Source organism: Phalaenopsis equestris, unplaced genomic scaffold (assembly GCF_001263595.1).
Source record: "Phalaenopsis equestris unplaced genomic scaffold, ASM126359v1 Scaffold000022, whole genome shotgun sequence".
Classification (NCBI taxonomy): domain Eukaryota; kingdom Viridiplantae; phylum Streptophyta; class Magnoliopsida; order Asparagales; family Orchidaceae; genus Phalaenopsis; species Phalaenopsis equestris.
In genome coordinates this window covers 1634979-1645958 of record NW_018164464.1, presented here as the reverse complement: position 1 = coordinate 1645958, position 10980 = coordinate 1634979, and the positions used below count along the sequence as shown (strand labels likewise).

Sequence of the window (10980 nt, the reverse complement as noted above, 5' to 3'; positions counted from 1 at the left end):
GCAGCCCTCCTCACTTTCAGGATCGGTTGGTCCTCCATAGCCCCCGCGTTAGTCTCCCAGAGTTTGGGAAGCTTCGACGTTATAGGTCAAAGCTTTCGTGTCGTTGTCAGCCACCCTTGGATCCCACTGGCAACCATAAGTATCCCAGTGTTGGCGAATTATGTCTTCTACTGTCACTAGATTTCCCCCATTGAGGTTGTCCTTGCCCTTCTAAGCAAGAATAAAAAGCCATTCTAAGGCTGCCCGATCCCATCCTTCTCACGAATATGATCTGAATTGTCACAAAGCTTTGTCCACCACAAACTGAACAAAGTCCATCATCCATCAAGCTACCAAAGAATTTCCATCCAGTTGGCACCTCAAAAAAATTTAGATTTAGATCCTTTGCTACAACATCAAGCGCTGCAGAGGTTGGCATGCTCCTGGCAACACCCTTCAACACAAAAGAAAAGTAAGGAATGGAATAAACCAAACAGCGTCAACAGCGATGATGGCAACAAAATCAGACGGAGCCACAAAGAGCCTTTTACCAGGTATCACGTTACGATTAGAATCACCATCAGCAGCTACACCAAACACAGGGGTTTCAACTTACTATTCTGATTTGCCCAATCCCATCCGTACAACTAATTTCATGGCATAAGTTAGGTTAGGGTTTGGATGGCCCCCACCGAAGTCTTCCATAGGAGTGCAATTTTACAGAGAGCTTTCTTTTGCATCATGTTCTTCAATAAAAATCCATTTGGCATAGCAACACCATGAAGTGCAACATAGCAAAAACTGAAATTGGAGAAGCAAGATGCTTTTGGATTAATGAAAAATAAAAACATGAACTCACTATCGAACCGTTCTGATTTGGCACAATCTGAGCCCAAAGTATACCACCACGTAAATTCTCCCAGCCATATTCTGAACAAGTAAATACCTCATATGCTTCTCATCTATGACAAGTTGGGCCCAACGTGGTTGAGGATTTGCAAGGGTTTGGTTGAACTGTAATTCTTATTATTTTTCGGGTCTTCCCTCCGACACTTAAAGTTTTGGAAAACTAACATCATCTGTTAGCGTCGCACTAGTCTTTCGTCTCTTCATACATAATAATGGGGTAGAGGGTTGGAAATGTAGCCACCTGTGATGCTATCAATTGGTCGTTACTAAGAACATCCACTAAAATTTTAAATTCTGACATCTTCTAGTCCGCGTGAATTTTATGTCTCAAAAAAAAGTTCTCTATCCTCCAGGAGAGTAAGAACCACATCTCATCAAAATTCACATGTTCCTTTTGATCACATGGAGGAAAGGCATTGGATGTATCCACAAACAAAGGGGTTCCTTGCGGAAAAACGTCATCGGAAGAAGATTCTTGTTTGAACTGCTCTTCAGTATCTGCGATGTCTTTACCCAATTTTTTGATGATGCTCTGCTTAGTGAAGTAGAACACTCCTTTGATTGTGCATTCTACTTCAACATGTCCAAATCCATGACACTTGCAATATCTTCTGGTTGTGACAGACTTGCAAATTAGTTTTGTTGGACAGTAGCAAGGGGAGTCGCTTGGTGATACAGTTTCTCTACTTTGTAAGCTAGAGTCTACCACTTTTGCAAGTAGTAAATTGGTAGGAACTGGTGATGTATTTCTCGCTTCATCTTTATTTTCTCATTTTTTCCTTTGAACTTCCAGATCACGATCGAGAGCATCCTCCCACTGGATTTCCTCTTCAATATCCATAAGCCTTCGTTGAAGTCGACGGAGCAGTAGCCATATCTCGTCTCGGGTAAGCTCGGGCATAGATCTCCTTGGTGACATGGTTATGGTTTAGGATTTGTGGAAGGAAATAAAGAAGGAACAAAGAAAGAAAGTAATAAAATAAAAGAATTGTTGTGGCAGATTGGGTAGAGGCGGATGCTAGAAACCCTAGAATGAGACTAGAGTTGGGCTAGTTTTGATATCAAATGATATCGGAGTTAATCCAAATCACGATGCAAGACACAATTTTACTATTGACTTAAAACAAAGTTACAATGAAAACTTGAACTAACGAAAGGCAACACACAAAACAAAAGCACAAAACAAAGAATTACAACTAATGACTCAACTAAAAAGACGAAGTAACGGTATCGAACTGCTTTGGAAGAAGCTGCTTTGGAAGAGGTGGGAGCTGCAGCTGGAGAGAAGCAGGAACATCATTAGAGGTGGGAGAATTTACGTGGTGGGAGAGGTGGGAGCGATAGTAACGGTATCGAACTGCAGCTGGAGATACCATTACAAAGAATTACAACTAATGACTCAACTAAAAAGACATAACATGCTTGATGAGGGAGTCTAACGAGGAGAGGCTAGATTGGGCGGTGCGGTGAAGTTTGGACCATTAGAGGTGGGAGCTGCTTTGGAAGAAGTAGGACAACAGGTTGGCGATAGTAACGGTATCGAACTGCAGCTGGAGAGAAGCAGGAACATCATTAGAGGTTGGATCGTCGGCTGCGGTGAAGGCAAGAGAGGTTGAGGTTGTTGTGGAAGAAGTAGGATGGCGGCTAGGAAGGTTTGTCGACACTTTCAAAGAGTGAACAGCTAGTAGGGAAGCACTTGCAGCGATGTGAAAGGCCGGGAAAGTAAGGTAGCTGTTGTAGGGGTGTCGGCGCACTCTAGGGAAGGGCTGGACAGCAAGTTGGAGGGGCTACAATGGTTGGACGGGACCAAGAAGGTGGCTGTCAGCAGTGGAAGGCAGCAAGGAAATGGAAGTATGATAAGATAAATGTCTCGTCGAAGTTAAACTATAAAACGAGCACCACTCAAGCCCTTGAAGATGATCACCGCCTCGGACGAGGGACGACCGGAGCACTACCTCGACGTCAGATACAACCTTTGAAGGGAATATACAAAGGATAAAACCTGAATTCACATATCAAAAATAAGAATCCTCTATTTACAATTAGGCTAGAACTTTATTTTATGCAATAGTTAAAATAGAAAGAGAATAAAATCAAATTTCAAATTCTAGGAAAGGCATTGTAAAATAAGAAGAATAAAATCAGAATTTACATTTTATAAATGGTTTTTAAAACAAGAAGGAAGAATAAAATCAAATATCTTAATTTAGGAAAGAGGAAGAAAAATATTTAGAAATTCTGATTTAGAGCTTAGATAAGGAAGGTGCAAAGAAAGAAAGAGGGGAGGGGGAGAGAAGGGAAAGGGAGGAATGGAAGCCTCTCTACCTTCAGGACCGAACCGGTTGGTCCTCCCTGGCCACCATGTCAAGTCCTGTAGTAAAATTCAAGCACCTGTGATATAATCTACTATTAAGAAGCATAGTCACCTATGAAAGCCCATGGTGTTACTGAATATCAACCTAAATAAAGATGGGCAGTCCAAACTATTTCTCTTGCTATTCTTATGTAAAAATATTATCAAATAAAATTAAATTTCATTTATTTCAAAAAGTTGAAATGACCATTTTGAAATTTATTCACCTTTTAAAATTCATATGGAAATTCAGGGCATTCAAGATGGTAGTTATGGCTAATAATACATTGTTGGAGGTATGAGAAGGCGCATAGTTACAAGATCACTAACTGGTAAATCAATTCCTTTTGAAGGTTTGCAGGTTCCAAATCAGGAGCCCTTATTAGCCATCTAATCTTAAAGAATTGTTTAATGTACAGTCACGAAATGAGAAAACTGTACCAGGAAATAAAACCTTATTGGGTATAGATAACCGATAGGGTCTTGGCATGTCCGTTTTAAGACATAGTGGGAGTACATCCTCCTTAAATTCAATCTTGGCTAAAAACAATCTATTTCTTAAATAATAAAGAAAAGCTCTGCACTTCAAAGCAAAAGCTTTCATCAGACTTTGTGTGTCAACTAATGGAAGCAGAGTTGAAGCATATAGAATGTTTTCATGATATCGTTCCTTCTTTTAAATAGGTAGTAAAGTAGATTCTTATAATGCCTCTGCTCTTTGAGATAAACTTAGCGTAGAATTTTTTAGCAAAGAGCATTAGATAGATGAACAGGCACAAAAAAGGCCATTTATACAACTATAGGACAAGTTTTTTGTTGCTGTAAAAAATTGCTAGTTTAAAGATTAAAAAATTATAAGAGACATGTTCAAATAGGCATTGATTCCTTGCAAAGACCACCACTGACTAACATACTACATGCTTTGCGCCTAACTGAGAAATAAAAATGTTTCAAAGGCAATTGTATAATTTTTTTTTAGATTCCGTGCTCATGAAACTTCATTCATAAAAATTAAAGCAAATGTTTAGATTTTCATCCTTTTTATCATCGTGAACATTTTCATTTTTAACTCCTATGATATTGCCCAACTTCATTGCTAAATTTTCACGTGTAGATGCTTCATTTATGATTTGCTACGTTTTTTAACTTATTAAAACGTTCTTACTTATTCAGATCTTCATAAATCTCATTAATTAAATATTTTCTTACATTCACTTGGCCTAATATCATTATTTCATCAAAGTTTGCACAAAGCACAAAACTTTTTGATGATTCTCTCTAACAGCTTCTTTAGCTAGTTGTTGCAAGAAGTTTCAAATCCAGTCTTTATTCAATACACTTATCTGTGTATTATAGCCAATCTAAGTTGCACATTTTACACTATTTATGTTCTTCCTTTCCCTCTTCCATATCAAGGAGTTGCCAAAGGCTATAAAGATGGTGCAATCCAAACAGATTCTATCTAGCCATCCAAATACTTGCTTTCAATTTTGTGCATCTCTATATTCACTCTTAGCCCTCACATCCCAGGGCAAGTGCAAAGGGTGTCGCACCAATGATAGTGCAATACACCCAAAAAACTAATTGGAGCTCATTGGGGACAAGAAACCTTTATGTAAAAAAGCTTCCTTTTAAGGATGAACCACGGAAGAGAGCTATTGATTGACCCCATTCTTGGAGCGAAAAATCAACAATTTCTTGTTTGCGTGAATTGCATTTCATGGTCCAGGTTGATTGTAGAGGGAAATTTGAAATAATAAAATGTTTCGAACAAGAGGAACTTCATAATTCCATCAAGTATAGAATTGAATTGTGGCTTAGCTTCTAACAACTTAGGAAAGTAGCAAGAAACATCATTGTCCTGACACTACAGGAAAGAGATTCTAAATAAGATATTTCATTCGAAGATGGTAGACAACGTACCCTTGGCCACTCCCATGCAGCATGAATCAAGTGTTTTCTTTTATTTATTTAAATTTTTTAATCATGATAACAGCAACATGATGCCTTAAAATTGACAAGATGCGCCTTTGCCGAAATAGCCTTCATGGACAGCAATTGGCAAGTGAAGTGGTTTCCACACTTACCAACATTGACTTCTGCTATGACATTAAGAGCTTATGTGGGTGACAGATGCTGAAGACAATGTCTAGAGAAAAATTTAAAAAAAAGGCAAAATTGTCTTTGACATGGATAGTTCTGATCAGTTCTAAGGCCTTTCATCTAACAAGAAATTCTAGGTGAACTTGTACTTCACTGATAGTTTGATATCAAGTTTGGTAGGAAAGGTACTATCAAGAATTTCTATACAGAAGAATAATTACAAAGAAAATTTTCATCACATCTTCTCATCTTTATCTATATAGAAATTATTATAGGATGGTACCTTTTATCCAAAATTTGCCCAAGTAGCGACTAAGGATCGTGTCACAAACAGCGTAGTATCTTAGAATTTGATTCACTAGGGGCTAAGAATTTGAATAAAGAGTAAGCTTTTTGACACAAAAAATGATTGTGACATGCAGTCCAGCAGTCACCATTTCATACTTGTTTGGTGATGACGAAAAAAATCTGAAGTACAAGTGGAGCCTCCAAGCGAAAGTGGAAAATGTTAGAGCTAGTTTGTCAAGGTTAGGGTAACACAACTCGGTGCCATATCAAGGTCTTCTTATATAAGTTCTTATTTATTTCTTTAGCTGCTCTTTTCTTTAATCTTCTAACACCTTTCTCAACCTTATCAAGAAGCTTAGAGTCTTTCTTCTTTATAAAAAAGTCATGCAACTAGTCACAAGGTATCATTTGCTTACCAAAGTTCTGCCTAGGAAAACATTAAATAAAGGATAAAGCTGAAGTAGAATAGAGAGGAGAAAAAAAATTAAAGAAACGGATAGCAAACTATATAAGAACTTGTAAATTATATGAAGGCAAGGATACTTAATACAGTAAAGACAATAATTTCCAGAAATTAAAAAAAAAATCAACATGTCAAAAGATATAACCGGTTATTGAACAAAACATCAAATTCATAAATTATAGATGAAAATTAGAACCAAGAGAAAATGTAGCTGAGATGCAGCAGGCAAGCACAAGATAAAAGTAAATTAAATGCACCATGAAAATATTAACGAAGCACAACGCATATAAGCTTAAGCTTTCTCAAGGATAAAATTCTTTAATATTTGCATTTTGCTTCTCAAAAAGGTTGACAGATCTCAGTTCGAGAAAAAAGGCATTTTTATCATATTGTCCGTGTACTATGTGCATATAATGTTCTTTCCCAGTCAAAATTGGGGCAGAAAATGCAAAGTTAAATGCCTGCACTTTGAGAAGAAATACAAATATTTCCTTTGTAACTAGCCAGATCACAAATTTTCAATTTCTATAAGTCAAATTAGTCAAAACGAGCTCCAAATTTAAGAAATTTAAAAGGAAACTTATTTCTCATTTTAAAGGCAGGGCTATTCCAAACTTGGCCAAGGAATAATATCATACTAACACGTCAAAGAAACAAAAAGAGATAAAGAAAATTCTATCGCAGCTTGGCCAAGATGTTAAAAGGAAACTTATTTCTCATTTTAAAGGCAGGGTTATTCCAAACTTGGCCAAGGAATAATATCATGCTAACACGTCAAAGAAACAAAAAGAGAGAAAGAAAATTCTATCGCAGCTTGGCCAAGATGTTTTGACCATTATTCTAAACCATTAGAATATAAGGAAAGTTATGCACAACATAGATGGTATGAACTAAGATGTCACTGTAATTAAAACCTAATTACAACTAATTTTGACCAATCAAGAATTAAAATATGTTTCATCATTATATATGTTAACTACAGGGCATCATATGACATGTAAAGAAGAATTTACTCATAATTGAAACAGGCAAGGATTTTTTTCAGGATCAGGAAATTTTTTAAAGAGAGAGTTTGTTTATTTAGAATGAAATCCTCCAGTCAAGTCATGACCCAAGAAAGCAATGTCACTTACTCTTTAAGAAAGTGACAATTCGAGAGGGCAATTAAGCTAAAAGTTAAGAAGTTAGAATGCTTTCAAATTCTCTCCTTCAGTTGTGGCGGACAAAACCCTATTCCATTGTCAAAGAAAAAAGATCAGTGGAAACAGAAACAAAGCCTCCAACTAAAAATCCTGCATTCAGCGTTGTCAAACTTAAGAATATGTTATCTTCTAGAAAGTTTGCATTCAGAAAAGTAATATGATTTTCTCTAGAAAAGGACCATCTGAAAGAGAAATTAAGTTACAATAAAAAACCTAAATTTCCCCCTCAAATCCTGTCCTTTCATTCTTGTTGAAAAATCCAATCCCCTAAACAAGAACAACCTTAGGAAACAAAAACCTAACCTCCAACTAAAACCTTGCATTCTCTAACCTATCTCTTCTACCCATCAACCATCTCTCTCGGTTTTACTCGAAACCATCGCCAACGTGATTAATCTTCCCGATACGATCTCCATTAGAGCTAGCTGGGAATGCAACAAAGGAATCGCAGCGTACAAAGACCTACGAACCATCTTTTTCCTTCTTCCGCTCAGCTCCTACTGGAATCCATGGAGTAAGGTAAACTCTGCATTTCTTCACTCCGCCCACCTTCATGCGATTTTCAGCTTCTCAAAATTTCCTAAATCAGCCTTCGAACGGAATGTTCTAAATCCTGGATTCAGGCAAAACAGAGGAGAAACGGGATTTAAATATGTCATTTTTACTGTTTGGCAGGATTTAGGTAAATTTTTGCTTAAATTACTAAATTATTCTTGAATTCCACTCAAATTCTGCTACCTAGCAGCCCCTAGGTTGTTCTTCATGCTCCGAGCACCGTAGTCTCTACTCTCTTTCACATTTGACAACGAAGACAACGAAAGTGCGAAAGTGCATATGTATATTTTCATTCATGTGTTTAATTTCAAGCCTATTTAACTTTTTTTAGGTTTTTATCTTATTTTCTTTACTGATATGAAGTCATTTTTTGCTTCTTAAGTATCAAAGATATTATTATAACACTTCTGTTGCAAATAATATTAATGCACAGAAGCAGAATGACCATTTATCCATAAACAGCTGCAAATCAGCTGTTTTCCAAACACACAAACCAAACAGTTAGTCAGATTATTCGAATCAGCTGGTCATCAGCAGATTATCAGGATAAGTTGCTTATCAGCATAAGCTGGATAAGCTGCAGCTGCCCCAAACAGACCCATAATGTTTAACAATGTTTTCATGACTTTCATTCTTTGATTCTAGATTCCTTATTTTTAATTTTAAATAGCTCAAAAAGTATTGTTGTTGATGTATCATGATACTTGAGGAAATTTTTACCAAATGTGGTTTTATTTTTAGTTGATAAAATGACTATTGTATGAATATAATATATAGATATATGATATATAAAGAATTAGTGTTTTAGTTTATAATAGTCAAGTGCTTTACTTCACGCTGTGTGTATTGCAACAAAGAAAATGAACTCCGTGCATCATATTGCATTTGGCATTTTGAAAATACTAATATATTTTCTAATAGTTATGCATATGATCATCTTGTTCATCGCCTTCAAGAACAATCTTAATATGATGACAGATCATATCACATAACACTTTCTCAAAATCCTAAAGTATATAAACATATACTAAATTTAGAACATATACTAAATTTAGAACTTCAGACACTTCTATCGCCTCCATGGGTATAAAAATGAAAGATCTGTCAATTTTATTTAAGAGGATTAGTATTGCCAAGATCTAGATTCTACAGACGAGCTTGATGAAGATTAGCCATGAATGATCAAGCCTCTTATTGAGCTTGGTCATATGGTTGCTCCTGATATTATTCTTAAGCATACATTTAAGATTATGCTCTAACCTATTATTGAAACAAGAATATCTTCTATTATTGTTATTATTGAGATGAAAAAATAGATTGATTCATGGTTTTGTTCTCCATGCATAAAACTTTTTTTCACAAATTATACAATTGTTGTCTAATTCTCACAAGAATTGCATATTAACCTTGTATTACCACTATATAATTGTATTGTGTTGATCAAAGCAAGATATATCATGCATTGCAATGTCAAATCTAAAAATGCTATACTTCACTTCCAATGTTCAGATCGCACATATCGACAATAACGAAGATATTCATTAATGAATAAAATTTAAAACAGCTAAACCCTACTTTCAATGTTCAAATTGCACATATTGATAATGAAAGAGATATATCTAAATAAATTTCACTGCCTCCATCAAAGAGAATAGACTTCCAAGAAAGAACTTCCTCTTGACTCTTTGACAAAAGAGTTTTATCAAACGAAGCGAGTTGATAAGAGTACAAAAGATGCAATAAGTTCATTCTAGATTATTTTAGTATTCTGGATTTTCACTAGAACTTATTTTAGTTTTAATGTATTTAATTTTAGTTTTTTCTTTATTTTAAATTTGATGTTAAGCTTTTTTTAATATATCTATTTTTGAATTTTCAATTTAGATTGAATTGTAACTTGACTCCATATATAGGTATTTAGTTTTCTTTTTAAATTAGCCAATTATGATTAGAGCATGGATTCTAACACTTGCAAATTTAGTTCTCTCCACTCTCCTCACGGAACCCGAATTTTGACACCTCCCTCTCCATTTCAAAAAGGATTGAATATTGAGAACTACTATATGCTCCCCTCCATCATCGCTCTAACGTAGCTCAATCAACAATTCTAAGATATCTCGACATTGGCGAAGTAAGTAGTTTACTTGCAATAACTTCCAAAAAAAAAAATTTCTTATTCAAGTTCCTACACAAAAAACTTTCTAGAGATGAGAACTATTTTGTACTTTTTTATCCAAGAGTAAATTAAAAAATTTAATAAAATTAAAACCAAGCCAATTGTGAGGGAGTCAGAAAAAATGAAGCAATGCCATCACAAAGGGCATGTCATCAAAGTAACAATCGCTAATTGGCTCTACTACATCAATCGGCTTCAAGAATTCACGTATCCAATTCATTTCCTATCGAGATATTGACCTAACCTCAATCATCAACTTGTATCATGTGGGAAAGTGGTCAGTGACATTGTCTTTATTCTCCTTTGGGATTACGACAACTAGCAACATCTTTACCTCCTTTGGGAAAACATCATCTTATTTGATGATACATAGCTGCCTCATGATCCTTTAGATAATTAGTGAAAAAGCAAGATGATACATAGCTGCCTCATGATCCTTTAGATAATTAGTGAAAAAGCAAGTCATGCACATCATGGATGCAATAAGCCTAGTGTCAATGGTTAGCCCTTTAACATTTTTAACCATTAGTTTTGAAAATAGTTTTCCTCATTTATAGTTTTTTAACTTCTACGCATGACTATACAGCTATACACTGCATGTTCTAGGTCTAGTTGGCCTTGACTATTCAACCCATCAGCCAATAATCTAATTGTTCTAATGAATTGATCTCTCCGTCTATAGTATGACAATAGTTTTCAAACACGGCAAATCAAAGATGAACACAAATTTCTATAATTTTATATTAATCTTAAGCACATTTCTTCAAGCAAATTTCCATCTTTTATTTAACCAAGCTTCCACAGGGAAAGCCTTATTACTAGGGCTATCAAAACGACTCGTTGTTCTTGAACAGCTAGTGTTCGGCTCGTTAAAAAGCTCGTGTTTGGCTCGTTAATTTTGTTCGATAAGTTAATGAGCCGAACACGAACTAAGATGTGTTCGTTCGTGTTC

General features: G+C 35.5%; 1 protein-coding gene across 3 annotated transcripts in view; it reads right to left on the bottom strand.

Moving 5' to 3' along the window:
- The window catches only part of LOC110018434 (histone deacetylase 9), a 67735-nt gene that overhangs the window by 55223 nt on the left and 1532 nt on the right, over positions 1-10980 (bottom strand). The window contains exon 1 of one of the 3 annotated variants that reach the window (XM_020715747.1): positions 3214-3298. The exons of the other annotated variants lie outside the window; for them this stretch is intronic. The gene's annotated coding sequence lies outside the window, so the exon portion shown is untranslated. Of the gene's footprint in view, positions 1-3213; positions 3299-10980 lie in introns of those variants that run through there. 3 annotated transcript variants of the gene reach the window in all.